General features: G+C 41.9%; 1 protein-coding gene across 2 annotated transcripts in view; it reads right to left on the bottom strand.

The window, feature by feature from the left end:
- Positions 1–26,902, bottom strand: part of DYM (dymeclin) — a 349,065-nt gene extending 322,163 nt beyond the window's left edge. Inside the window, exon 1 of one of the 2 annotated variants that reach the window (XM_047696791.1) lies at positions 26,629–26,902. The gene's annotated coding sequence lies outside the window, so the exon portion shown is untranslated. The remainder of the gene's footprint in view (positions 1–26,628) is intronic. The other variant, XM_047696790.1, reaches the window with a different exon arrangement.
- Between the last annotated feature and the right edge of the window lie 763 nt (positions 26,903–27,665).

Below are 27,665 nucleotides of genomic sequence, written 5' to 3'. Positions count from 1 at the left end.
CAGTTGCATTTCTCTACACCAACAACAAGACACAAGAAAGAGAAATTAGGGAGTCAATCTCATTTACAATTGCATCCAAAACCATAAGATACCTAGGAATAAAACTAACCAAAGAGGCTAAGAATCTATACTCAAACTATAAAGTACTCATGAAAGCAATTGAGGAAGACACAAAGAAATGGAAAAATGTTCCATGCTCCTGGATTGGAAGAATAAATATTGTGAAAATGTCTATGCTACCTAAAGCAATCTACACATTTAATGCAATTCCTATCAAAGTACCATCCATTTTTTTCAAAGAAATGAACAAATAATCCTAAAATTTATATGGAACCAGAAAAGACCTCGAATAGCCAAAGGAATATTGAAAAAGAAAGCCAAAGTTGGTGGCATCACAATTCCGGACTTCAAGCTCTATTACAAAGCTGTCATCATCAAGACAGCATGGTACTGGCACAAAAACAGACACATAGATCAATGGAACAGAATAGAGAGCGAGCCCAGAAATAGACCCTCAACTCTATGGTCAACTCATCTTCGACAAAGCAGGAAAGAATGTCCAATGGAAAAAAGACAGCCTCTTCAATAAATGGTGTTGGGAAAATTGGACAGCCACATGCAGAAAAATGAAATTGGACCATTTCCTTACACCACACACGAAAATAGACTCAAAATGGATGAAGGACCTCAATGTGAGAAAGGAATCCATCAAAAATCCTTGAGGGGAACACAGGTAGCAACCTCTTCGACCTCAGCCACAGCAACGTCTTCCTAGGAACATCAACAAAGGCAAGGGAAGCAAGGGCAAAAATGAACTATTGGGATTTCATCAAGATCAAAAGCTTTTGCACAGCAAAAGAAACAGTTAACAAAACCAAAAGACAACTGACAGATGGGAGACAATATTTGCGAACGACTTATCAGATAAAGGGCTAGTGTCCAAAATCTATAAAGAACTTAGCAAACAACACCCAAAAAACAAATAATCCAATCAAGAAATGGACAGAAGACATGAACAGACATTTCTGCACAGAAGACATCCAGATGGCCAACAGACACATGAAAAAGTGCTCCACATCACTCGGCATCAGGGAAATACAAATCAAAACCACAATGAGATACTACCTCACACCAGTCAGAATGGCTAAAATTAATAAGTCAGGAAATGACAGATGCTGGCGAGGATGCGGAGAAAGGGGAACCCTCCTACACTGTTGGTGGGAATGCAAGCTGGTGCAACTACTCTGGAAAATAGCATGGAGGTTCCTCAAAAAGTTGAAAATAAAACTACCCTATGACCCAGCAATTGCACTACTGGGTATTTACCCTAAAGATACAAACGTAGTGATCCAAAGGGGCATGTGTACCCGAATGTTTATAGCAGCAATGTCTACAATAGCCAAACTGTGGAAAGAACCTAGATGTCCATCAACAGATGAATGAATAAAGAAGATGTGGTATATATACACAATGGAATACTATGCAGCCATCAAAAGAAATGAAATCTTGCCATTTGTGATGACGTGGATGGAACTAGAGGGTATCACGCTTAGAGAAATAAGTCAACCAGGAGAAAGACAACTATCATATGATCTCCCTGATATAAGGAAGTGGAGATGCAACGTTGGGGGTTAGGGGGGTAGGAGAAGAATAAACGAAACAAGGTGGAATCGGGAGGGAGACAAACCATAAGTGACTCTTAATCTCACAAAACAAACTGAGGGTTCCTGGGGGGAGGGGGGTCGGGAAAGGGGGGTGGGGTTATGGACATGGAGAGGGTATGTGCTATGGTGAGTGCTGTGAAGTGTGTAAACCTGGCGATTCACAGACCTGTACCCCTGGGGATAAAAATACATTATATGTTTATAAAAAAATAAAAAATAAATAAATAAAATAAAATTTTAAAACCTCTCATGGACCCATTTTCTGAAGCTACTGGAAGATGTATCCTTTCAATGCAAAGGAACAAAACAAGAAAAATGAAGACAACAAGTTCAAGATGCAAAGGATACAACACAAGACAGGGAAGACATGTACTACAGGCTGGGACAGGAGTCCAGACAACCCCATGACCTCCATGGTAAGCAAATCAGAGAGCAAGAGGTCAACTAATGTGTCTGACCTTATTCTGTGGAGGATTACAATATCATAGGAGAATCTGGCCGGATTCTCTGAACTGATATCATTCTCTAAATGATAGCTAACTAGAAAATAATGTTTTTTTTTGTAACTATATACTTTGGAAAAAACAAAAATCGCTCAAAAAAGGTCATGTTACCATAGTATATGACTCAATTCAACAGCTATCAATATTTATGTAATCATCATAATAGAAACAGTAAACAAAGACTTAACCAAAAATTGTGAGGTAACTGTATTGGGAAGATGCTAAAAAAAAATGAAGTGGGAGTGGATTTAAGAGTGCGAAATCCTGGGGCGCCTGGGTGGCTCTGTGGGTTAAGCCTCTGCCTTCGGCTCAGGTCATGATCTCAGGGTCCTAGGATGGAGCCCCGCATCAGGCTCTCTGCTCGGCAGGGAGTCTGCTCCCCCCCACCACTTGCCTCTCTGCCTACTTGTGATCTCTCTGTCAAACAAACAAATAAATAAAAATCTTTAAAAAAAATAATAATAACTAAAAAAAAGTGTGAAATCTTCATTTTCCATAATAGGCAGGAACTCAACAGAAACATCTAAAATTCCTAAATCAGCAAATAACAGTAAAAGTGTATTATTATATGCTTATACTATACTTATATTATAACATAATTATAACTATAAATAAGGAGGCAAATAATGAGAAACAACAGCTAAGAGACCTAAGTGTGGCCCATTCTGGGGAAAAAGATTCTGGAGAGGGACAGGTGGTCATGCAGTCTTTTCATTTTATGTCAATCACATTATCTGATTTTTTAAAACTAAATCTATATATTACTTCAATTTTAAAAATTAAATGTTTTTAAGCTCCTTCACCTACTCAAATTAAAATTTTTAACATATATGGAAAACACAAAGTTACCATCATAACTAAATTCACAGTGACAGAAATGTAAATTATTCTTTACTGAGGCAAACCAGCAAACTTAAAAAATCTATTTGTCTGATATAGTTCAACGTTAGTATTCGAGTTACCGTCCAAAATCAAAATTTCAAATTTCCACCATTTATGTGTTTACTGAGAAGCAACAGTCATAGCTTGGCCAGAAAAGAGGAATTAAATTAAAACCTATGGTAGTGATAAACACAGAGATCAGTAAAACAAAAGAGAAAATCCAGAAACAGACCCACTACAGTATAATCAGCTGATTTTTGTCAACAATGCAAAAGCCATTCAATGGAGGAAGGGCTGTTGTTGGAACAAATGGTGCTGGAACAACTGGACATCCACAGGTCAAAAAAACAAAACAAACAAAAATACCCTGTATCTTAAAAGCTAACTCAAAAAAATCATAAATCTAAGCATATAACATAAGACTCTAAAACCCTTTCTTTTATTTTTTAAGATGTTATTTATTTATTTGAGAGAGAGGGAGCACAAGCAAGGGGACGGGAGAAGGAGAAGTAGGATCTCTGCCGAGCAGGGAGCCCAATGTGGCGCTCGATCCCAAGACCCTGAGACCATGACCTGAGCCAAAGGCATATGCTTAACTGACTGAGCCACCCAGGCGCCCCTAAAACCCTGTTCAGAAGACAACACAGGAGAAAATATTTGTGACCTGGGGTCAGGAAGTGCTTAGGCATTACACAAGAGCAGTACCCATAAAAGAAAAAGTTGGTAAGTAAGCTTTACCAAAACTGAAAACTTTTGGTTGGTGAAAGACCCGACTAAGAGGATGAAAAGAAAAGCCACAGGCTTAGAGAAACTATTCATAAGTCACATACCCAACAAAGGACTTGTATCCAGAACATATAAGGAACTCTAAAGTCAACAATAAGAAAACAATCCAATTAGAAAATATGCAAAAGATTTTAACACATCACCAAAGAAAGCATGCAAATGAGAGACACATGAAAAGGTATTCCATCATTATTAGCCAATCAGGGAACCACAAATTAAGACCATGATGACGTACTGCTACACATCTATAAAGAAAAAAAAAAAACTGACAGTACCAAATGCTGTCAAGGATGTACTGAAAGTAGCTCATATGTTGCTAGTGGGAATGGAAAATGGAAGAGCCTCTCTGGAAAATGGTTCAACAGTTTCTTATAAACACAGGGGTGCCTGGGTGGCTCAGCTGGTTGTCTGCCTTCAGCTCAGGTCATGATCCCAGGGTCCTGGAATCAAGCCCGCAAGCAGCCTGCTTCTCCCCCTCTCCCCTGCTTGTGCCCTCTCTCTCACTCACCATCTCTAATAACTAAATAAAATCTTTAAAAAAAATTTTTTTTTAAATTAAACCTATACATACTATTGATACCAGCAGCTGTATTCCTGGAATATGATCCCAGAGAAATGAAAACGTAGGTTCACACAAAAAACTATACCCAAATGTTCTTTCAACACATGAATGAATAAGCAAACAGAAGTACATCCATATGATGAAATAAAAAGAAGGAACTATCTGATATGCCCAATAACTTGAGTAGAACTCGAGGGCATTGTGAGTGAGAAAAGCCCATCCCAAAAGGTCACATACTCAAAATAACAGCAACCCTGTGTTTGATGATTATAGTTTATATATGTGAATAAACAACAAGGATGATAAAAGGGACAAAAGGGAGGAATCAGGAATATGTGCTTTGTAGTTATAAGGTACTTCTACTACCCGTGAAGTGATAGAGTGTTATTTGAAAGTGGACTTGGATTAATTGTAAATGCGTATTGGAAACACAAGGTCAACTTCCAAAAAGTTTTAAAAAGTGTAAGTGACATGCTAAGAAAGGAGAGAAAAAGGATTCATTTATGTGCTGCATTAGAACCACAAAAGGCCGAAAGAGTAGAAGACAAAAATAGGAACAAAAATAAGGGCAATGAACAGAAAACAGTAACAAATGTTGGTAGACATTAATACAACTTTATTGTGTATCATTTGAACATCCAGGGTCTAAATTCACCAATTAAAAGAGATTGTCAAAGTGGATCAAAAAAAAAAAAAGAAAAAGACTCAACTATATGCTGTCCACGAGAAACCCACTTTAAATATAAAAGACACGCACAGGGGGCACCTGGGTGGCTCAGTGGGTTAAAGCCTCTGCTATTGGCTCAGGTCATGGTTCCAGGGTCCTGGGATCGAGCCCCGAATAGGGCTCTCTGCTCCCTGGAGAGCCGCTTACCTTCCTCTCTCTCTGCCTGCCTCTCTGCCTACTTGTGATATCTCTCTCTCTCTGTGTCAAATAAATAAATAAAATCTTTAAAAAAAAAAAAAAAGACACGCACAGATTAAAAGAGATGGAGAGAGCTATACCATGCTAACACTAATCAAAAGAAAGCAGGAGAAGTTATATTAATATTAGACACAACCAACCGCAGAGGAAGGAAACTTACCAGGGGTAAAAAAACGGCATTGCATGCTGATAGGAGTCAACGGTTCCAAGAAGACCTGCTCCTTAATGTGCACCGCCTAACATCACAGCATCAAAACGCATGAGGCAAAAAGTAACAGAACTACAAGAGAGAGAGGAATGCCCTATACTGCAGAGGAAGACCTGAGTACCCCTCTCAGAAATGGTCAGTAAGGACCTAGCTGATCTCAACACCATTATCAATCAAAACTGGATCTGACATCTACGGACAACTTCGTCCAATGACAGCGGAATACACATTCTCCTCCTGCTCACCTTGAATAGTCACCAAAACAGACCACATGCTGGGCCATAAAACACATCCTACCTACTTTATCTTTTTTTTTTTTTTAAACAAGCCATATAGGGGTGTCTGGGTGGCTCAGTGGGTTAAAGCCTCTGCCTTCGGCTCAAGTCATGATCCCAAGGTCCTTCCTCCCTCCCTCTGCCTGCCTCTCTGCCTACTTGTGATGTCCGTCTGTCAGATAAATAAATAAAATCTTTAAAAACAAGCCATATAGGTTATTTTTTAAAAGATTTTATTTCTTTATTTGACACAAAGAAAGAGAGATCACAAGTAGGCAGAGAGGCAGGCAGAGGGAGGGAGGAAGCAGGCTCCCTGCTGAGCAGAGAGCTGGATGCGGGGCTTGATCCCAGGACTCTGAGACCATGACCTGAGCTGAAGGCAGAGGCTTAACCCACTGAGCCACACAGGCGCCCATCCTACCTACTTTAAAAGAAGAGATACCATAAAATGCTTTGAGTGTTCAAAACCAAGAAGCTAGAGAATGAACAATTTAGATGACCACACGAGGAAATAGTCTGGTGAACGCAGAATACAGGACATTGTAAAGAACCATCACCCTGGGTTCGCCAAAAAGTCAGTACCATGGTAACTAAAATTGTGTGCATGGGGTGGGGGGCTTTTCTAAACCGAAGGAGACTAAAGGGATATTGTAACAACCAAATGTATATTGAATCTTCAATGAACCCAGGTTTGGAAGAAGGAAAAAAAAATTATAAAAGACAATCTTGAGACCAAACCTGATATGGACTGAACAGAAGATATTACATGGACATAAGTGAGATAATGATAACATAATTGAGTAGGAAAATGACCTAATCCTTGGGAGAAGTGTGCTTAAATATTTAGGGGTCAAGTATCATCATATCTGCAACTTCCTTTTAAATGGTTCAGAACGGGCCCCTGGGCGGCTCAGTGGGTTAAGCCTCTGCCTTCGGCTCAGGTCATGATCTCAAGGTTCTGGGATTGAGTCCCGCATCTGGCTCTCTGCTCCGCAGGGAGCCTGCTTCCTCCTCTCTCTCTCTCTCTCTCTCTGGCCTGCCTCTCTACTTGTGATCTCTGTCTGTCAAATAAATAAATAAAATCTTAAAAAAAAAAAATGGTTCAGAACAAAATAGAGACAGAGCAAACCTGGCAAACAGAGAAAAAGCAAACCAAAGCAAACTATTAGACAATTGCAAATAGTTTAAAAATGGATGGAAGAAGTAGGTGTTTATTATACCATTCTCTCTACTTTTCTGTATGTTTGAAACTTATTAAAAATGAGTTTTGGGGCGCCTGGGTGGCTCAGTGGGTTAAGCCGCTGCCTTCGGCTCAGGTCATGATCTCAGGGTCCTGGGATCGAGTCCCGCATCGGGCTCTCTGCTCAGCAGGGAGCCTGCTTCCCTTCCCCTCTCTCTGCCTGCCTGTCTACTTGTGATCTCTCTCTCTGTCAAATAAATAAATAAAATCTTTAAAAAAAAAAAAATGAGTTTTGGTTGGGGCACCTGGGTGGCTCAGTCAGTTAAATGTCTGCCTTTGGCTTAGGTCATGATCCCAGGGTCCTGGGATGGAGCCCCGCATCGGGCTCCCCGCTCAGCAGGGAGTCTGCTTCTCTCTCTCCCACTCCCCCTGCCTGTGTTTCCTCTCTCGCTGTGTCTCTCTGTCAAATAAATAAAAATCTTAAAAAAAAAAAAAGTTTTGGCAAACAAAAAAGGCTACACACTATGACTCCATATATATAACACTCAAGATGACAAAACTCGTATTGAAACACAGATGGGTGCTTCCAGGCAGGGCACGGAGGGCCGGGGGGCAAAAGGTGATCATAAAGGGGAGCCTGAAGAAGTTCATTTGTGGGAATGGGAAAATTCTGTGTCTTGACTGTGAGGGTGGTGGTTGCTTGAATTGTACACATTGATAAAATTTCACAGAGCTATACTCACACAAGGGGAAAAGAATACATGTAAAAACTGGGAAAATTCAAGTATGTTCTGCAGTCTATTGTGTTGTATCAATATTCACTTCCTGATGTAGATAATGTACAACCCATGTATTAACACTGGGGGAGAACTGGTGAAAGGTACATGGGATTTCTCTGTATTATTTTTGCAACTTATGTGTCTATAATCATTGCAAAGTAAAAAGTTTTTTAAATCAGCTAAAAAAGTCCAACCCTAAAGCCTGTTCTATAGGTGCAAGAAAGGGGCGAACAAATCATACTAACGGTACTTTCTGTCACAACTACTAAGTTTATTGTTACCTATGAAGTTACTTCACCACCTATAATATCACATGATGAGATATTAGGATCTCACTTTTATTTAGTGTCTTGGGATGCTCTTTTACTTTCCCCAAATAAGTTTCTTCAAGTCTTATTCAAAACCAAACTTTTTCAATAAAAGCAAGAGAAATCCTGTGTCTGGGTCCTTTAGGGATTCCCCATTAACTTCAGAACTCGGAGAATACACAGATTTTTATGCTCAGCCACCTACATAAAGGCATCGCTATTTCCTTTTGCTCCAAACTTTCCAGTTCTTTTGTCAAATAATCCCTGACACTCCTGAAAACGCCTCAATGAAATATGTTTTACAAAAACAACAAAAAAGACCTCCACAATTTGTTTATAGTCTTCTATATAGTGTATGTAGCTCCTTAAAAGCAATCAGTTAAAAACAATTTGCTTTGTGAATTTAATTAGATATATGAATGAACAAAATTCCATCCCACGTCTCTTGATAAGCAAGGCAAAAATGAGAAATATTATTATCATGGTCTACTAATGAAAATTTAATAAGATAAATTTAATAATATAAAGTCAGGCTTTATTTTTCATTTGCATTTAATTTTTGAATAAGTAATGCACATGGTGAAAAACACAGAGTTCACAGGGTATATAATAACGAGTTTCCCATCTCATCTCCTAACCAACCTAGTTTCTCAACTTAGAAAAAATGTTACCAGTTTCTTGGGTATCATCCCTCAGATATCCTGCGATATATACAAACACATATTTTCCCCTGTTTACACAGACCACAATACACTGTTCATACCTCTTTCCTTTTTCTAATTACTAAATATTAGAAACCACTACATATCTGTATATAAAGTACTTTCTTATTTTTACGACGCTATAACATTCCCGTTTTTAATTTAATAAATCCTATAGTAATGTGCATTTAAGTAGTTTATGGTCTTTTGCAATCATGAATCATTCTCCAAAAGGTATCTGGCATGTGAGATATTTCACAGGTGCATGACATTACACACAGGATAAATTCAGAGAAAGAGAACTGCTAGTCAAAGATTACGTGGGTAGATTATGCCACCTCAAAATGCACCACTTTGGCATTTTGATTATTCTGAGCTATAAGCATTTGAAAAACACCATATGCAGGGTGAGGTTTTCCCTGAACTCTCTTTAGCTACCTAAAGACAGCTCCTCCAAAAGGAACTTCATTTTCGTAAATCCCCTCCTTGAGAGTTTTACCAACCAGGTGACTCATCACAGGAAGAAAGACTAGACATGGACACCACACCCAGACACATAGTTACAAACTATCGCACTTCCCATCTGTTTTTTTTTTTAAGATTTTATTTATTTATTTGAGAGAGAATGTGAGAGAGAGCATGAGAGGGGAGAAGGTCAGAAGGAGAAGCAGACTCCCCATGGAGCTGGGAGCCCAATACAGGACTCGATCCCAGGACTCCAGGATCATGACCTACCTGAGTCGCTCAACCAACTGAGCCACCCAGGCGCCACCCCCCCTCCAATCTGTTCCTCTAAGGGCTTATTCCTCTTTCCTAAAAACCATTTACTCACCCCTAAGAGGCCTACATCTCCCCTCCCCGTCCCTGTTACAATGGTACTTAAGTCTGAATTCTATACCACTCCCTGGGTATCGCCCATGTGTACATGAAACACACGTTAATAAACTTTTGTTTTCTCCTGTTAATCAGCCTTCTATTACAAGGGTCTCCCCTAAGAACTCAGAAGGGCGGAGGGGGTTATGTTTCCTCCCCCACACCACCTAGCTGCCTTCTTTCGAAGCGGCCAGCCTGCACTCCTTGCAGCAGGCCTGTTTCTTCACACCACAGCCACCACCCTTCAATCAAACTTTCTGGTCCCCGCCAACTGATGAGACATAATAGTTTTCAGCACAGTTTTAGCTAGCGTTTTGTTCACTGTGAAAGAGGCCATTGCCTGTTCTTACCCGTTGTCTATTTTCTATTAATTTATAGGAAATAAATTTGATTTTCAAAGCAGCTAGAATAGACCACAAAGTTTTAAAATAAGTTCAGTCCAGGACCACTATGAAACCTTTCTAAAAACAACAATATGAATAAAGCCTATAAGCTTATCAGGAAAGACTAAACCGAGTATTAAGGAGCAAAACCATGACAGCCAACTGAGCACAAGGTGCTATGTGTCCCCTGCTGCTTTTCTTCGCCAAACCCTAGAAATCATGCAAAACATTTTGCTTTTTTGTCAGTAATTCCACAGACATGCTCAGAAATTCACAGGAGACCAGTGGTTGTGAGGAATCCCTATAAACTGGAAAACAGCCAGAGACGAACGGAGAAGGGAAATGGCATTCCAAGGCAAGCACAAGAGCCTTCCATCAAGGGCAGCAAGAGTATAAAGCGCAACTCCAGCCCAGAAGCAGAAGGCTAGAAAAAAAGAGCCCAGGGGCAACTGACAGCTATGACAAGGACAGCCTGCCCCATCACCCTTGCCCCAGCCCTCACTCCCCTAGGCAGCAACAAGAAGGTACTATCAACAAGAAGGTACTCTCCGCAACATTTCATGCCAAAGATTCCAAACACAAATACAGACCCACACACACACACACACACACACACACACACACACACACACACACACACACACACACTAGCTCGCCCACACACTCCACCTGAACACAATTTACTTGGAACTCCCAAGACCCTTATCAATGAAGCCCAGAATAAAATGGAACTTGAAAAAACCCACCATCCAATCACCTCACCCCCCATCGGACTCCCTTGGCCTTCAGCTCTTCTTTCTCTCAATTGGTAAATGAGCCTGTCTCCTGGGTTCACTAGCGGCTTTCATGATAGGACTTTCAAATCTCTCCCAGTCCCAACCTCCCACCAGAATGCCAGTTTTGTCTACATCCCTAAAATACTTAAGATTATTTTTAACTCAAGGAGAAGATACAAATATATAATTTTACATACATATATATAAATTTAAATATCTATATAAAATCAGTAATTTGGGGGATAACAAGGCTCCTTATGTAAATCTAGACTAGAAATGAGAAGTGTGCCATCGCTGACACTTTCAGTAATAAACCTTTCAAAGGACCTATCTTTCATGCAGTATAGTCAAGAACTTGATCTTGACCCATAAAAAAAACTCATACAATCCTCCTTCCCAAAACCACTTTCTCCTCTCAACTTCCCACCATCCCCCTCAAGTTCCCACTATGTAAGAACTACCTTGAAACTTTCTGTAATATATATGGCCTGTCTCGTGACGTAGATTACTCCTCTGAGACATAAATCAAGCGTCATTAATGCTTCTTCCCTGTCCCTAAGTAACTCCCAGCACACTATTAAAAAAACAAAAGAACAAAAACAAAAAGCAACTTGTTGAAATGGCCAAGGTCAAATGAAAACATCTTCAGTATAAATTAGGAATAAAATATGCTAATTAAAATAAGGTATTGGGGCACCTGGGTGGCTCAGTGGGTTGAGCCTCTGCCTTTGGCTCGGGTCATGATCTCAGGGTCCTGAGATCGAGCCCTGCATCGGGCTCTCTGCTCTGCAGGGAGCCTGCTTCCCCTCTCTCTGCCTGCCTCTCTGCCTACTAGTGATCTCTGTCTGTCAAATAAATAAATAAGATATTTTAAAAAATAAGGTATCATTTTTACTCATCATATTAGCAAAGGTTAAAAGAAAACAACCGTGATAGCGTGAGGGCAATAAAGAAACAGGCACCCATGAGTGTGTAGATATTTGACAATATCAAAATTTTAATTGCATATACTCTTTGTGCCAAGGATTTCATTTTTTGAAATTTACCTCAGAGGTAAACTCATACCAGTTAACAAGTTCTAGGTATACAGATGTTAATCATCTCATTGTTTGGAACAGCAAAGACATAAAATAACCTAGATGACGGTCATGAATACACTATAGGTTAAGCACAGAAGGGACCACTGAGTAGCCATGGAAAGGAATTGAGGCAGAACTTATGTGTTGGTGTGTAAAGATATCCTAAATACCTCCAGTAAAAACAAACAAGAAAGACCTCATACAGTAAGACCCCGTTCATTTAAATAAACATGTTCATTCCTATATGCGCCCAAGCCACTTCTGAAAGGGGAAATAACCAATGGTCCAAGACTAGTTACCTCTGAAGAATGGGACTGGAAATCTGGAAGGAAGGGACTTTTCACTTTATGTTCTTTAGTATTGCCTGATTCTTTTTTTTTTTAAAACTATAAACATTATAATTTAAAGTAAAAAAAAAAAAAAGAGAAAAAAGTTAAATTAATGCATTGTTCTCTGTACCTGCTCTTCCTCAGGAAGGATCTGAACGTGCTTCTAGCTGGTTATTCCACCTCTACGTGAGAGCTGTGCCAGGACTAACACTTCGTCTTGACTTCTCAGTCAAAACCCAAGCGTAGATCTTTACTTACAAGATATCTTAATCTGATGTCCTACTGTTATCATAAATTTAAAAATAGAATTTAACATTTGCCCCCCCAAAACAGCAACCTTTCAGAAGTCACAATTTCTATCAATGTTATCAGCACTCTTGCCTCGAGTGATCTCACGCAAGCCGACACTTGTTCCCCAGACACCTATCACACACTTGCTGTAAATGCTGAGTGTTATGGTGGGTACTGAAAATGCAAATATGAATATAAGCAGGTCCCTGCCATTAACAAACTCAAAGCCAAACAGGCCAATAAATGCTTGTAACACAGGGTAAGCATTACCCCAGAGTTCACTAAACACAAGAAGCTCTGGAAAGACATAGGCACATCTGAGGCAGAGGAAACGATAAGCGCAATGGGGCTCCTTCTTAGCCAATTTACTTCCATGTTCTATATGCCAGGAACCAGTCTCAGTTCTTTACAACTGTTGATTTATTTAGTTCTGTTAACAACTCTTAAAGGTGAACACAATTTTCTCATTTTATTGATGAGGAAACAAAGGCACAGACGGGTTAAATACATTGCCCAACATCCCAGAGACAACAAGTGACAAAGCCAGGATTTCTACCCAGGCAATCTAATTCCTTGATGTGCCTATATGGTTAATTCCCCCATTCCAATCCGGTCCCTGGCCTTGCTCTTTACTAGAGTGACTCTCCAATGACATCAAGTCCTGTAGGGCAGTGAAAAGTAGAGCAATACAGTCAGTATTTTAGGAACTTTGTATGGCAACAGATGATGACTACACTTAGCACAGCGAGCATTTCATTCCGTATATAATGGTCAAATTAGTCTGCTGTACTCCTGACACTCATGCATTGTATGTTAACTATACTTCAGTAAAAAATTAAAATTAAAAAAATCCTGTGAGTTCTTCGACAGCAACCACAATTCTACATATCATCTTTTAAATCTACCTCTTCCTCTGTATTCCCCCGCCCCTACCTAGGCCAGGCTCCTATAATCCCATGTGACCTAGTGCAACAGTATCTGATTTCTCTGTCTCTGCCTCTTCTGGATTCACTCTGCACCCTCCACGCCCGCACTAATCCTTAAAAGGAAATTCCGTCCAATGCTACGATTAAGACCAAAGGTTCTTAGTGTGAGACAGACCCTAATAAGTCTGTGTAGAGTCAGGATGAATCTCTGTTTCATGACTTAAAAACACCACTGTGTAATGGAGGAAAAAAATACTTAAAACTCGTAAGATTTTCGGAGGCTGAAGCAGGATGAGGCAGCGTGCAAAGCACTCAGGAAGGGACCTGGCAGAGTAGGCCAGACAAATAAAGGTCCAATATTATAGATCTTTATTTTTAGCAAAATCACCACTTCCATCACTTCACTCACCAGCTCAAAAACATTCAATGATTCCTCATTGCCTGAAAAACAGAGGGCAGTATTGGCATTCAAGACCCTCCAGTCTGAAAGCTCACTTTCCAATTTATTTCCAATGACGTTCCAAACCAGTACTTCCCAAACTTAAACATACACAACAACACCTGAGGAGCATATGGTTAAAAATGCAAATGCCTGGGGATGCCTGGGTGGCTCAGTCAGTTAAGTGTCTGCCTTCGGCTCAGGGCATGATCCCAGGGTCCTGGGATCGAGCCCCACATTGAGCTCCCTGATTGGCGGGAAGCTTGCTTCTCTCTCTCCCACTGCCCCGCTTGTGTTCCCTCTCTCACTGTGTGTGTGTGTGTGTGTGGTTCTCTCTCTGTCAAATAAATAAATAAATAAAATTTCTAAAAGAATAAAGTAAAAAATAAAAAATTATTTTTAAGAATGCAAATGCCTGAGGGCACCTGGGTGGCTCCATCAGTTGAGCCTCTGACTCTTGATTTCAGTTCAGATCATGATCTCAGTGTCACTGGATCAAGCCCCATGTCAGGCTCTGAGCCCAGCAGGGAGTCGGCTTGAGATTCTCTCTCCCTCTCCCCCTCCCCACTCCACACTCTCATGCTCTAGCATGCTCACGTGTGCACACTCTCTCTCTCTCTTAAATAAGTAAATCTTGGGGGGGACAAAAAAAGCAAATGCCTGGGTACCAAAAATTCAGAATGCTAAAGTAGGGCCCATGCATCAGCATTTTCTAAAACGCATTCATACTGATTTGGATACAAGTAGCCTGTAACCTCAGTTTGCAAGTAAGTATCATAGCAAGGTAAAAGCAAGCAGTCTTCTCAAACACCGAGCCAGCGCATCCACATCTCTGCTCCTGCCATTCGTACCACATCTGATCCACGGCACCTTCCACCCTACTCACTAAGCACAGAAGGAGCTCTGCTCTCCCCTTCCTCTGAAATCCTAAGCACTCTATCTCCACCACTCACTTCAGCAATCCTTCCAGTAACACCTGGTTTGCTGTCTGACTCCCATACTGCTACTTAACTTTTCATGTTATTTCCCCAAGTCAATTTTACCATCATGGACAAAAGCAATACCCTGACAGGAAATGATATGCTCAATATTTTATATTTAATTTAGGAAATATTTGATAGACATGTAAAATTAAATCTCCTCTTTTATGTGTACTGACTTGCTGACTCAGGATTCAATGTATCTTGAATGGAAAGTAAACATTATTGGAAATGAAAAATCCATAACCAAATTCCATAACCAAGTTCTGTCCTAACACCCTCAAAATATGCAAATGATACTCTATTGTATTTTGTCCCAACTCAGGCTGAGAATCCATTAATCATAACTTATATTCCAGAACTGCCTGCTTCCTGAGAAAGGAAAAAAAATATATATACATGCCCCTCATTTGTACTCGAGACTTTAAGGTGAAAGCTCACAGTTGAAACAGGAGACTAGAGAAACAGTGGGCAATGGTCACTAGCCAAAGGACATGTTAAATGCACAGGTGCCATTAGTCCACCAAGTAATGGAACATTCTCTAAAAGGTTACTATGTTCCACATGCTATATTAAGTACCCTGGGGTACTCCACTCCATCAAAATGGGAGTCATGAGGGACGCCTGGGTGGCTCAGTTGGTTAAGCGGCTGCCTTCGGCTCAGGTCATGATCTCAGCGTCCTGGGATCAAGTCCCACATCGGGCTCCTTGCTTGGCAGGGAGCCTGCTTCTCCTCCTGCCTCTGCCTGCCACTCTGTCTGCTTGTGCTCACTCTCACTCCTCTCTCTCTCTGACAAATAAATAAATAAAATCTTAAAAAAAAAAAAAAAAGGGAGTCATGAGAATAAAAAGATTAAGCTCTCAAAGATCAGAGGAGGTGTGGAAGACGGAAAAGTGACGGGTAGGAACTGAACTGGCAGAGCTGAGGAAGCCCCAGTGTGCCTGCTAAAGGGGACCCGAACAAGAGGCAAGCCAGCCCACCCCATGGAGCCACAGGAAAGCCAAAGAGCTGGAGAAAATCACCATGCAGACAGGAGCAAGGTGCAGAGCTAAATAAAGTAAGTGGGCCCCGCCAACCCCCTTCTCCCCCCGCAACGGAGACCTCGTGTGCGCTCTCTGGAGAAATGCGACTGGAGACACTCTGGCCTCCAGAGCCCAGGATGGGAGGGTGATGAGGAGGAGGATGAAAACAAGAGACTGCGGTTCAGGTGTGTTTGCTGCAGGCACATGGCGGGCTTCCCCACCTCCAAGACAGGGGACTGGAGGTGTCTTCTCGAGAGAAGCTGAAGGGGCACCCAGGGAAAAGTTCACAATATTTGGGATCCCCCTCATTTCAAAAGCTGCCCCGCCGCCCTGGCAATGCCCAGCCCTCAAGAAAATCACTCACACAAACCGCTTCAATCTTAAGTGAACAAGCAAAAATCACTGGACTTGTGAGGAAAGCCTACAACACTAATCATAGAAACCAAAATATACCAAAGAAAGGAATTCTCAGATACTCCAAAGAGGCTTCTCAGAAAAAAATTTAAAAATAAGACAGCCTCAGAGAAGTAAAGCAGTAACAATAATAAATGCAAACATTTACTTAGCACCTACTATTCCCCAGGCACTATTCAATCCTTTACACATGTTAACTCATCTATACCTGAGGTAGTATTGTCATCTTCTCATTGTGTAGATCATGGGTCAGCAAATCACAACCCAAGGGGCCAAATCCAGCCTGCCGTCCGAAGAATGATTTTTACATTTTTAAACAACTGGAGGGGGAAAAAGTATGCTGTGACATGTGGAAATCACATGAAATTAAAAAGGCAGTGTCCATAATTAAAGTTTTACTGGAACACAGCTATGTTCAATTATTCACATATTGCCTGTAGCTGCTTTTGTGATACAACGGCAGGGCTGAGTAGTTACTACAGAGACCAGATGTGATGTTCTCATGCCTTTATGTGGCTGTTCACCACACTACACATCTCAATGATGCAGACAGAAGCCGGCATTTCAAGTGTCTTGCATGTTACAACGCTATTACCAGTGATATCTGTCACGTGGAAACAAGAAAGGAAGTAGACTTTGATGTCACACTTTTAGCAGAGCATAGATCATTTTTTAAAAATCTAATGAAATGTCAAAGCATCGTGTCTGTTATGTAACAGCATCGTACTTGTACCAGAATACCATACAGGAAGACATGACCAGCTAAGCACTCATCACAACAGACTTACAGGCCTACCAGGGAGCACGACCAGGGGAGCTAGCAAACCTAAAACATGACATTTCGTCACAGCAGAGTGTCTTCCCATCAACAAAGGATAAGACTGAGGCTGCAACCAAAGTAAGGGAAGTTCCAAATGGCTCACGTGTTAACCAAACAAGAAAAGTCACAGACCAATCATGAGTTAAACTAAACAGTGTTTGATTACAGCAAAGAAATGTGTCCAGAGAAAGGAAACCTCTTTCAGACCTGTCATTCAGTGAAAATAGCTGTTCAGAGAGCAGTCTGTATGCCACAATTACAGCTCTGAATATTTCCCCCCAGAATGGAGAAAAATACTAATTCAGTACAACCTGAAGTGGAATCTGCTAAGACGCGTAATAACTGATGGCGGTAAAAATGCATGTGAAGCTGGGCGCCTGGGTGGCTCAGTGGGTTAAGCCTCTGCCTTCGGCTCAGGTCATGATCTCAGGGTCCTGGGATTGAGTTCTGCATCGGGCTCTCTGCTTGGCGGGGAGCCTGCTTCCCCACTCCCCCCGCCTGCCTCTCTGCCTACTTGTGATTTCTCTCTGTCAAATAAATAAATAAAATATTAAAAAAAAAAAAACGCATGTGAAGCAGAAGAAACGTAGATGGATAAATTAACAAACCTTGTGGAAATGCAAGGTGTCTAAAACCTACTCATTATTCACTGCATAATCAATGAGCAGGTAGGTGGCAAAAAATACCTGAATCTACCACGTTACTGAACCAGTTACAACAGTTAACTTCATTACTTTCATGAGCTTTACCACCATCAGTTCTAAGAAAATTCCGTCAGAAACGGAAGCTGAATATCCTGATCTGTCCTGGCTTAGCCACGGTACAGTTTTTACGGAAATTTTTCAAGCTCAGAGATGAGAACAAAGTTTTTCTGAAGAACCTCGCTCAGTCACTGTTACTAAACACTAAATGGCTTTGAAAATTCATTTTTGCTGCAGATTTGCTCATATTTCTCAATGAATTCAATCTAAAATTAAAAAGCCAGTAATACTTCCATGTAAAACCTGCACTGAGGTAGTCATTTCACAGGACAACTGACACTGAGTCGCAAGTGATGCTGGGCTGCCTTACACACTCGCCATGCTATAAAAAATTAAAATGAGATGTGAGATCTCCAATGCCACACAAATATGTAATAAATGCATTTTCCAAAATCAAACTACAGTTCCAGCATTTTTCAGACCTCAATACAAGTTCCACATTTCAAAAACCATTTAACTGTGCAACAAGAAGCTTCTACCTAACCCTCAACTGGAAGGGATTAGTGATCAATGCGATGATTTGCTAAAAGGTAATTATCAAGAAAGGAATCTAGCAGAATTCTATAGATACTTTCCAAGCAATAATATGCTCCGCTAAAACCCTATGTTCATGGACTGATATCAGTATTTGGAGGTACCATGTAAAAAGATACTGTCAAAAGCGAAATACAAAAAATCTCATTACAAACCAACATTAAATATGATCATTTGTGATCAATATTGACTACTGAGGTTTAAAGTTGGTATACCCTGGGGCACCTGGGTGGCTCAGTGGGTTAAGCCTCTGCCTTCGGCTCAGGTCATGATCTCAGGGTCCTGGGATGAAGCCCATACTGGGTTTTCTGCTCAGCAGGGAGCCTGCTTCCCCCTCTCTCTCTGCCTGCCTCTCTGCCTACTTGTGATCTCTGTCTGTCAAATAAATAAATAAAATCTTTAAATTTAGTATACCCTGTTGGACAAAATGTCATTCCCCCTCCTCCAAAAAGAGATTTCATTCTTCTCAGTAGCAAAATTTATTACAAAATAAATTATCCTCAACCATTATTCGTATTGTATTTTGAATTTCATCAGTAAAGAACTTGTATAATAGCTTTCACTTTGCCTTTTGGCCTACGAAGCCCCAAATATTTACAATCTGGCCCTTTACACAAATCTCTGCCAACTCTTGGGCTAAACAAATAAATGGAGGCAAAGAAAGATTAAGTGACCTGCTCCAGACTTCAGTTAGAAAGTGGCATACCAGGGTTCACATCTAGGCAGGCTGGGTGCAGAAACCACTAGGCCACATTGCTTCCATGAACCAAGAACAAGATGTCACAGAAAAGGAAACAGCTGAAGGACAAGAAAGGATACCTGAAAAGCCCTTTAAAAAACTGGACAGAGAGGGCGCCTGGGTGGCTCAGTGGGTTAAGCCGCTGCCTTCGGCTCAGGTCATGATCTCAGGGTCCTGGGATCGAGTCCCACATCGGGCTCTCTGCTCAGCAGGGAGCCTGCTTCCCTTCCTTTCTCTCTGCCTGTCTTTCTGCCTACTTGTGATCTCTCTCTGTCAAATAAATAAATAAAATCTTTAAAAAAAAAAAAAAAACTGGACAAAGAGAAGATGGAAACTTCCATAATAAAGAACAAGAGACAAACATGGAAAACGTTAGTAACAGGAACTCCAAAAAGTAACTCCAAAAACAGAGGAGTGTTAAGTCAAGACACTGCCCAGCCGGGTGCGACTGCCCATCTCACGTGCACACTAGAAAGCCAGGAAGCCTCTGGGACAGGGACCAAACAACTCCATGCTCATGGCAACAGCAGCAGCCACAGCAACATCCTGCATCAGTTTCCTGGGCCCCAGTCCCCACAGGCCTTTCACAGTATTTGGTAAAAATTAGTACTATGTTCATGAAAAAATACGCAAATGGGGGTGGGGCGCAGGGAACCCAGGTAAATTACTGGGCTCAGCAGTGAGCAATATTTATGTACTCCTAGCAAGGTAAACACTGAGCACTAAATTAGCCAAGAATTCTCATGTCTCTCTACTAGAAGGGCTGGAAGGGAGGGGAGGAAGAGGAAAAGCACCTCATCTACCATAACAAGGAGTCAACAGGTGTCATCCACAATGGATAAATCGAAAAACAGCCACTGAGCTGGATGACATATAAACATGGTTAAGGGTGGTTGACTCTGGGAACCAGACTACAAAGGACAGGGAAGACAGGGTATGGCTCATTTTTTATAATAATGCCTTCTGATTATTATTTATCTTTTCTAAAACACAAGCATTACTTTAAGTAGAAAATTAACTCTTAAATTAGAGAGAAAGTGCTTTACTATTCACTATCACGATCACTGATTCACATAAACAACTCAATGTGCAAATACCAAAGAGCAGTGCAGGGTTGAAAACACAAACTAGCATTACCCAAGCTCTATCCCTTCAAGCTTATGTAAGCACAGGGGGTCTGTCATTATCGCCTGAGTGCCCACTGTGTAGCCAGCACGATGCTAAGTGCCAAGATTGCAAATATGAAGAATGGAATTTATTTACAGTTGAGTAGGAGATACAGCTAAATCAACATGAAATTATAATACAGCAACTACTCAAGACTCAGTGAAAGCTTCCCAGAGGTCAGACCACAAAAGCTAAGACCTGAAGGATAAGAAGGATTGGCCTACTTGGGTGTAGGGTTCAGAAAATTGTCCAAGCAAAGAGAAACTAGGTACAAAGGCCTCAAGTGAAGACAAAAACTGGCAAGGGCCCATTCAAGGAACTGAAAGAAGTTTCACAAGGCTGGAGTAGGGAGGGAATCAGAGTGGAAGCAAAAAAGGCCAGAGAGCAAGCTGATGCTTAATGCCTTACAACAGGAAGACTTCCTAATGGGCTTCTACTTTGCCCACTGGAACTGTAAGATCACACCCAACCCTGAGGCTTGTAGATCAGAGAACTCTTCCACTCTACACTGATGATTTCAAAATATTTAAGTCCAGTGCAGAATGTTCTTGAGGGTACCAGACCATTTACCTAACGGCATGCCATGCATCACCATCCAGACCCAGAAATCAAGGACCGCACCCTAAGGACGACAGAGTAAGAAACCCAGTCCCCTGTGACACTGAGCCACCACACCAGCCCTGGATTGTCGATCTGGACTTTTACATGAGAAACAAACATGTTTAAGCTATTACTCAATCAAGTGTCTGTTACCCCCGGCCAAACCTAATCTTAACTGAAGCAGGAGGTTTTAAAAGTGTTCTAAGGTGGGGTGCCTGGGTGGCTTAGTCAGTTAAGCGTCTGACTCTTGGTTTCAGCATAGGTCATGATTTCGGGGTCGTGAAATCGAGTCCCTGAGTCAGGCTCCGCACTAAGTAGGGAGGTGGCTTAAGATTCCCTCTCCCCCTCTGTCCCTCCCTCTGCTGCCCTGCATGCTTGTTCTCTCACTCTCTAAAATAAATGAATAAATCTCTTTTTAAAAAAAAAGGTATTCTAAGGCGAAGGGTTACAAGAGATATTCTGAATGAACTGTTAAGATTCAGTGACTGAGGGACGCCTGGGTGGCTCAGTTGGTTGGACGACTGTGTTCGGCTCAGGTCATGATCCCGGGGTTCCGGGATCGAGTCCCACATCGGGCTCCCAGCTCCATGGGGAGTCTGCTTCTCCCTCTGACCTTCTCCTCGCTCATGCTCTCTCTCACTGTCTCTCAAATAAATAAATAAAATCTTTAAAAAAAAATAAAGATTCAGTGACTGAACCAATCTAAAAAAGAAGTTATCAGCCATATGACATACAAAATGTACACTGTTTAATTCTTCCAGTGTCTTTATGAATTAACAGCCACTTTTAGTATCTGCATTTTTATTTTCTTATTTATTTTAGAGCAAGTGTGGTGTGTGCCCGCTGGGGGAGGGGCAAAGGCAGAGGGAAAGAATACCAAGCAAACTCCACACTGAGCCCGGAGCCCAACATGGGGCTCAATCTCACGACCCTGAAATCATGACCTGAGATGAAACCAAAAGCCGGATGCCTAACCAACTGAGCCACCCAGGCGCCCAGCATTGTCTGTAAGTTGAGATATAAGTGACATGTAGCACTATATTAGTTTCTGGTGTACAACATAATGTTCCCTAGGTGTATATTGCAAAATGATCACAATTAAGTCTAATTAATATCCATCACCATACATAATTACAATTTTTTCTGATGATGAAAACTTAAAAGATCTACTGTTAGCAACTTTCAAATATATAATAATTATTAACTACAGTCACCATGCTGCAGATTACTCCCCCAACCCATGACTTAAAATTACATGTTTATACCTTTTGAGCACCTTTACCCATTTTGTCCACACACCCAGCCCCACCCCAACCCCACAACCCCGGCCTGGTGTCTGCATATTTAAAGAATATGATAAAAATTAGATAAGATCAAAAAGTACCAACCAAACTTCCTGAAAGGAATGAATAAAAAAAATTTTCTGTTAATAAGACCTATTTGTAAAGCTGTTCTCAACCCTACTAGCTTAGGTTATTTTGACTAGTAATAGTAATAAGTAACAGATGGATAACTTACACACTGTTTACATGCAGTTTTTAAGTAGAAGTTCAGAGCACTAGCTCCACGAAGAACCTTCTAAGGGGAAACGAGTTGAGAGGCAGGAGCAGACAGCGAACAGTTCACCTTACACTTAATTGAGAAGTGGTACACTGAAACACACCACCATCACAGCCAGGACCTTCACACCCGGACACAGTCAAGGCCTTGAGAACGAAGGTGGAATGCACAAACCCCTCAGGAAGTAGGATACGAGACTAGAGTACTTCCTAAAGTCCTCTGTACCTCCCAGACTCAGTCTTCTCTTGGTCCTGGGAAACAAAGAGCAGCAACAGCCATCAGGCCCCTTACCTGTTCAGGCTCACAGCCCTTTTCAACCAAGTCACAGAAAGAAAAGTTGAGAAGGAGCCTCAACTCCAAGTCTTTCTGGAGTTCATTCTTCCTGCACATTTTCTCACTTTAAGAGTCTTTCTGGGGGCGCTTGGGTGATTCAGTCAGTTAAGCATCCAACTCTTGATTTCGGCTCAGGTCATATCTCAAGAGTCATGAGACTGAGCCACATGTCAAACTCTGCACTGAGTGTGGAGCCTTCTTGAGGTATTCTCTCTCTCTCTCTCTCCCTGTCCCACTGCCCCTCCCGGCAACTCCCTCTCTCCAAAAACAAAAAAGTCTTCCTGTTGATTTGGGGGTGCCTCGATCACCCCCCAGGACAGAGACTTCTTAATGGGAGCACAGGAGCGATCACTGCCCCAGACTGTCCTATGACTTCAAGAAGCTGCTGAGCATTACATACACTCTGATTACAAGTATACAGTACTTGAAAAACATAAATACAAGGAGACCAAAACTAAATACAGAAAGACTTTACACATTGCTTTAATGCTTAATCACTTTTAAAGGTCTCATTTTACCAAAACCTACACTGCAAGCACACAGGTACTTCTCACTTTGGTCAAAGTCACTGAAAAGGAAAACAGAGTGGTGCTCTCTATCGCTAACCATTCCCATTACCTAAAGTGAAAGACAACACACTGAATTTGTAGCAATAAAGGAAGCCAACTCAAGGAATCAAGTCTCAGCAAAATGTCCCGAAACACGCTATGGTAGGCAGAACAACAGCCCCCGAAGATGTCCATATCCTCATCTCTGGAACCCGTGATTGTTAGCTTACCTGGCAGAGGGGATTTTGCAGCAATAATTAAGTTAAGAACCTTAGGATGGGGGAAATTCTTCTAAATTATCCAGGTGGGCCTGATCTAATCACACGGGTCCTTAACCTTTCCCAGCTGTGATCAGAGACCTATACTACAGAATGGACAGAGAGACGCAATATTGCTGGCTTTGAAGAGGGAGCACGAGGGAGGCGAGCCAAGGAATACCGGTGGCCTCTAGAAGCTGGAAGAAACAAGAATACAGATTCTCCCCTAGAAACCTCCAGAAAAGAACACAGCGTTGCAGACACGCTGATTTTAGCTGAGTGAGACCCATTTTGAACTTCAAAATACAGAACTTCAAAATAATGTGTGTTGTTTTAAGACACTAAATTTGTGGTAACCTATTACAATAAGCATAGAAAACTAATATATGCATGGGGCCTGGGTGGCTCAGTCAGTCAAGTGTCATAACTTCAGGGTCCTGGAATCAAGCCCCACTTAGGGCTCTGTGCTCAGCGCCAAGTCCATTTGTCCCTTTCGCTCCCCCTCTGTCCTTCCTCCCCCTACCTCATGCCCTCTCTAAAATAAATAAAATCTTGGGACGCCTGGGTGGCTCAGTTGGTTGGACGACTGCCTTCGGCTCAGGTCCCGGGATCGAGTCCCACATCGGGCTCCCAACTCCATGGGGAGTCTGCTTCTCCCTCTGACCTTCTCCTCGCTCATGCTCTCTCTCACTGTCTCTCTCTCAAATAAATAAAATCTTTAAAAAAAAAAATAAAATAAAATAAAATAAATAAAATCTTTATAAAAAAAAAAGAAAACTAATACATAGTAAACTTCTAACAATATGTGAAAGTATCTAAAAAAGTGTAATCAAATTGCCCAAATATTCAGAACAATGAGACATACGTTATTAGTACATATGTATTTCACTTTTTAAAATTTGCACAGGTATTTCACTTCTATTTTTCTCCTGCTCTCCTGCTACTCCGGCTCTCATGAAAAGTCCATCAGTTAAAATGCCAGCCAAAGTGACAATTCTTTGAACTTTCTGTAGAAGGATGAACCATATCAACCAAGAAAATAAGAGAATAACAGGAAAAAAATCAGGAAACAATTATACCATGTTTTTTAGAGAGTCAACATCAAAGTGTTTGCACTATATAATTCCCTTCTACCAAATGGATATTACATTTTAAAAAATAAGTCCTTCTAGGGACGTGTGGGTGGCTAGTGGGTTGAGCCTCTGCCTTCAATCGGGTCATAATCTCAGGGTCCTGGGATCCAGCCCCGCCTCCAGCTTGCTGCTCGGCAGGGAGCCTGCTTCCCCCCACCCCTGCTTCCCTCTCTGCCAACTTGTGATCTCTGTCAAATAAATAAATAAAATATTTTTTTAAATAAATAAAAAATAAGTCCTTCTAAATATTGATATTAAGAGCTTACTATTAATTTTTCTAGATGTGATAATGGTAATGTGGACATATTAAGAAGAGAGTGACTCAACCTTCTACAGATATACACTCAAATATTTACAAATGAAATGGTATGCCTATGACCTGCTTTAAAATAGCTGGGAGTGGGGATAGGAATGGATAAGGGAGATGAAAGTAAATGAGCCTGAATTACTAATCACTGAAGCTGGGTAATGGGTACATGAGCGATATTAAATTATTTCAATGTTTAAGCTTTTCTGTATTTAAAAGTTACATAAACAAAGTCCTTGGACTCTCTCATAATAATACAGACTCAATTTATTTAACAGTTGAATCTCCTCCTTGTGACATTGTCCCCCTCAACTCTCTGCCACTCAAGCCACCTGCAATTTATAGTTCAATCGATTATTTTTTAAAATCAATTATTCTTAAATCCCCAACTCATTTTACCCTATTAACCTTAAGAGTTTCATCAAATCACTTAACCTCTAAGAGCCTGTTCTTCATCTACAGAATGGTAAAATTTATACTTGGCCACTCTGAGATGCCAAGAGATAATCTAAGATAAAAATTACAAAAAAGAATAATCATTCTAGAAATCTATATTCACAAATTTCATGCTCAGCAGCAACCATTCCCCTATGCCTATAGATCTCTTCCCTCCACCTCCAGTTTCCTTCTGGCGCCCTCCACCATCAGACCAAAGGCCTGGGTTCCTCTTTAAGATAACACTCCCCTCCACGGAGTCCATCCCCCATGTTTTCACAACAGCTTCTCCCTACACGCCTCTCCCTCCAACCTCCCGTCTCCCCTTCAGGGGTCCCACTCCATCTACACCCCTAGTCCGTTCATTTTGTGTACCCCATTGCCGGCCCTATCACAATCACCCCAACATTCCTCTACCCCAGTTCAGTACTTTCTGCTGTCAGCTTTATCACCCACAACTGCCCCCAGCTCTCAAACACCTGGGCTAACTTCCCACCCTTTCGGTTAAAACACAACTGCAAGGTGTCAGGAAGTGGGAATGGGGGAAATAAAGAGAGACTGTTAATGAATACGAGTTTCTTTTTGCGCGATAAAAATGTTGTGGAATTAGACAGCTGCACAACCCTGAGAATATGCTAAAAACCACGGAGTTATACTTTTAATTGTACTTTTAAAGGGTGAGTTTTATGGTATGTGAACTACTTCTCCAGAACAATGTATATACCTCAAGAAAGAAAAGGAAAGAAAGAGCAACACTATTGCTCACCCTGCCCATTACACGCCCATGTGTCAGATCCACATCGCCCCATCTCTCCCGAAGCCTCTATCTACCTGCTCTTCAGTATCCCCCCAACTCTTAACACTAGACTCGGACAGAGGTCCCTCTCATTCTTGACTAACACACTCCCTCACCTTTAAGTGCCACTGTGCCCTGAAAGGGGGTGGGGGGAAGATGCGGGCGGCTCTCGGGGCCCAGGCACAACCCCTCCACGGTGGCCCAGTCCCCCACTGGCAGGAAAGGACCCTCTCCCCCGTGCCAGCGGAGCTGTCCCGACGACGGGATGCGTCCGCGAACCCGCTCGGACAAGGGGCGGGGGCCCCCGCCAGGCTTCTAGGGCCGCTCCGCTGGGGGCGGCGCCACAGCCCACCTGTCTCAGCCGCAGGGCAGATCCGTTTCCAGCTCCACAGACACACGAGTTGGTGGCAAGGGGGGGATCGGAAGAAGCCGCCGTCGCCGCCGCAGCCAGGGTGGCGCACGCAGGCTCAGGCCTTCATGATTCCACGTCTCTGCGGCTCCGGCTTCAGCTCCCGCTCGACTCCGGCTCGGCTCCCGCCCCGGCCGCGTCCGTGCGGAGGCCGGGAGGCGGGGAGAGAAGAGGGAAGCGGCAGAGAACGCCGCTGGGGACCGAACGGCCGGGCGCGCGCCCGCGGACGATCACGTGGAGCACGGCGCGCAGACTTCTGGGAAATGTAGTCCTTCAGACGTTGGGCGTTCCTCTCCTAGCGCATCCAGGGCAACGGCAAAGCCACGTGGCAAATTCGAGAAGCGGCTAATCCCTCTTACAGATCGCTGGATCGCAAACACCACACCAGTGGTGTGACTTAGCTTTGTTAATGCCCCTGTTTTTCGAAACTCGGATAACCATCCCAAAGTCAGCAGTTCTGTGTAGGGCTCTGAAGAGTTGGAAAGAGGAAAATAATTTATCTTGGGGGTATTATTATTTTTTATCTCTATCTTTATTCTTTGCAAACTTGTGTCCAGAGCTGACTTCCAGAAAATAATTTTTAATGAAGGCAGGTAGTAGGTCTATAACTAACTGCACCATTTACGGAAAGGGCAGATCCCATAGGAAAGAGTATCGATACAGTGCAGTTCCCAAAAAATGAAATTTGAAGTGAAATGAGCCTGTTACCAGACTGACGTACATCCTTTGAGTTTTTCCCATCAGTTTCCTCTTCTTAAATAAATGCAAGATGATGATAATTCTTCTCATATAGGACTATTGCCGAATCAGTAACAATAATTAACAAGTCCCATTATGGGTTGTTTTCTGTGTGCAGTACACTGTTGTTTCTCCAAATAACACTGAGATAGATAACACTATTCTGTTTTACAATCAGTGTGTCAAATGCACTCTGAGAAGTACCATACATATCTTCTATGTACTTTTCTGGCATCTGTTGC

The sequence above is a fragment of the Lutra lutra genome, chromosome 12 (assembly GCF_902655055.1).
Source record: "Lutra lutra chromosome 12, mLutLut1.2, whole genome shotgun sequence".
Taxonomy (NCBI): domain Eukaryota; kingdom Metazoa; phylum Chordata; class Mammalia; order Carnivora; family Mustelidae; genus Lutra; species Lutra lutra.
The sequence above is the reverse complement of the archived record's forward strand: the minus strand, read 5'-3'. Positions and strand labels throughout refer to the sequence as shown.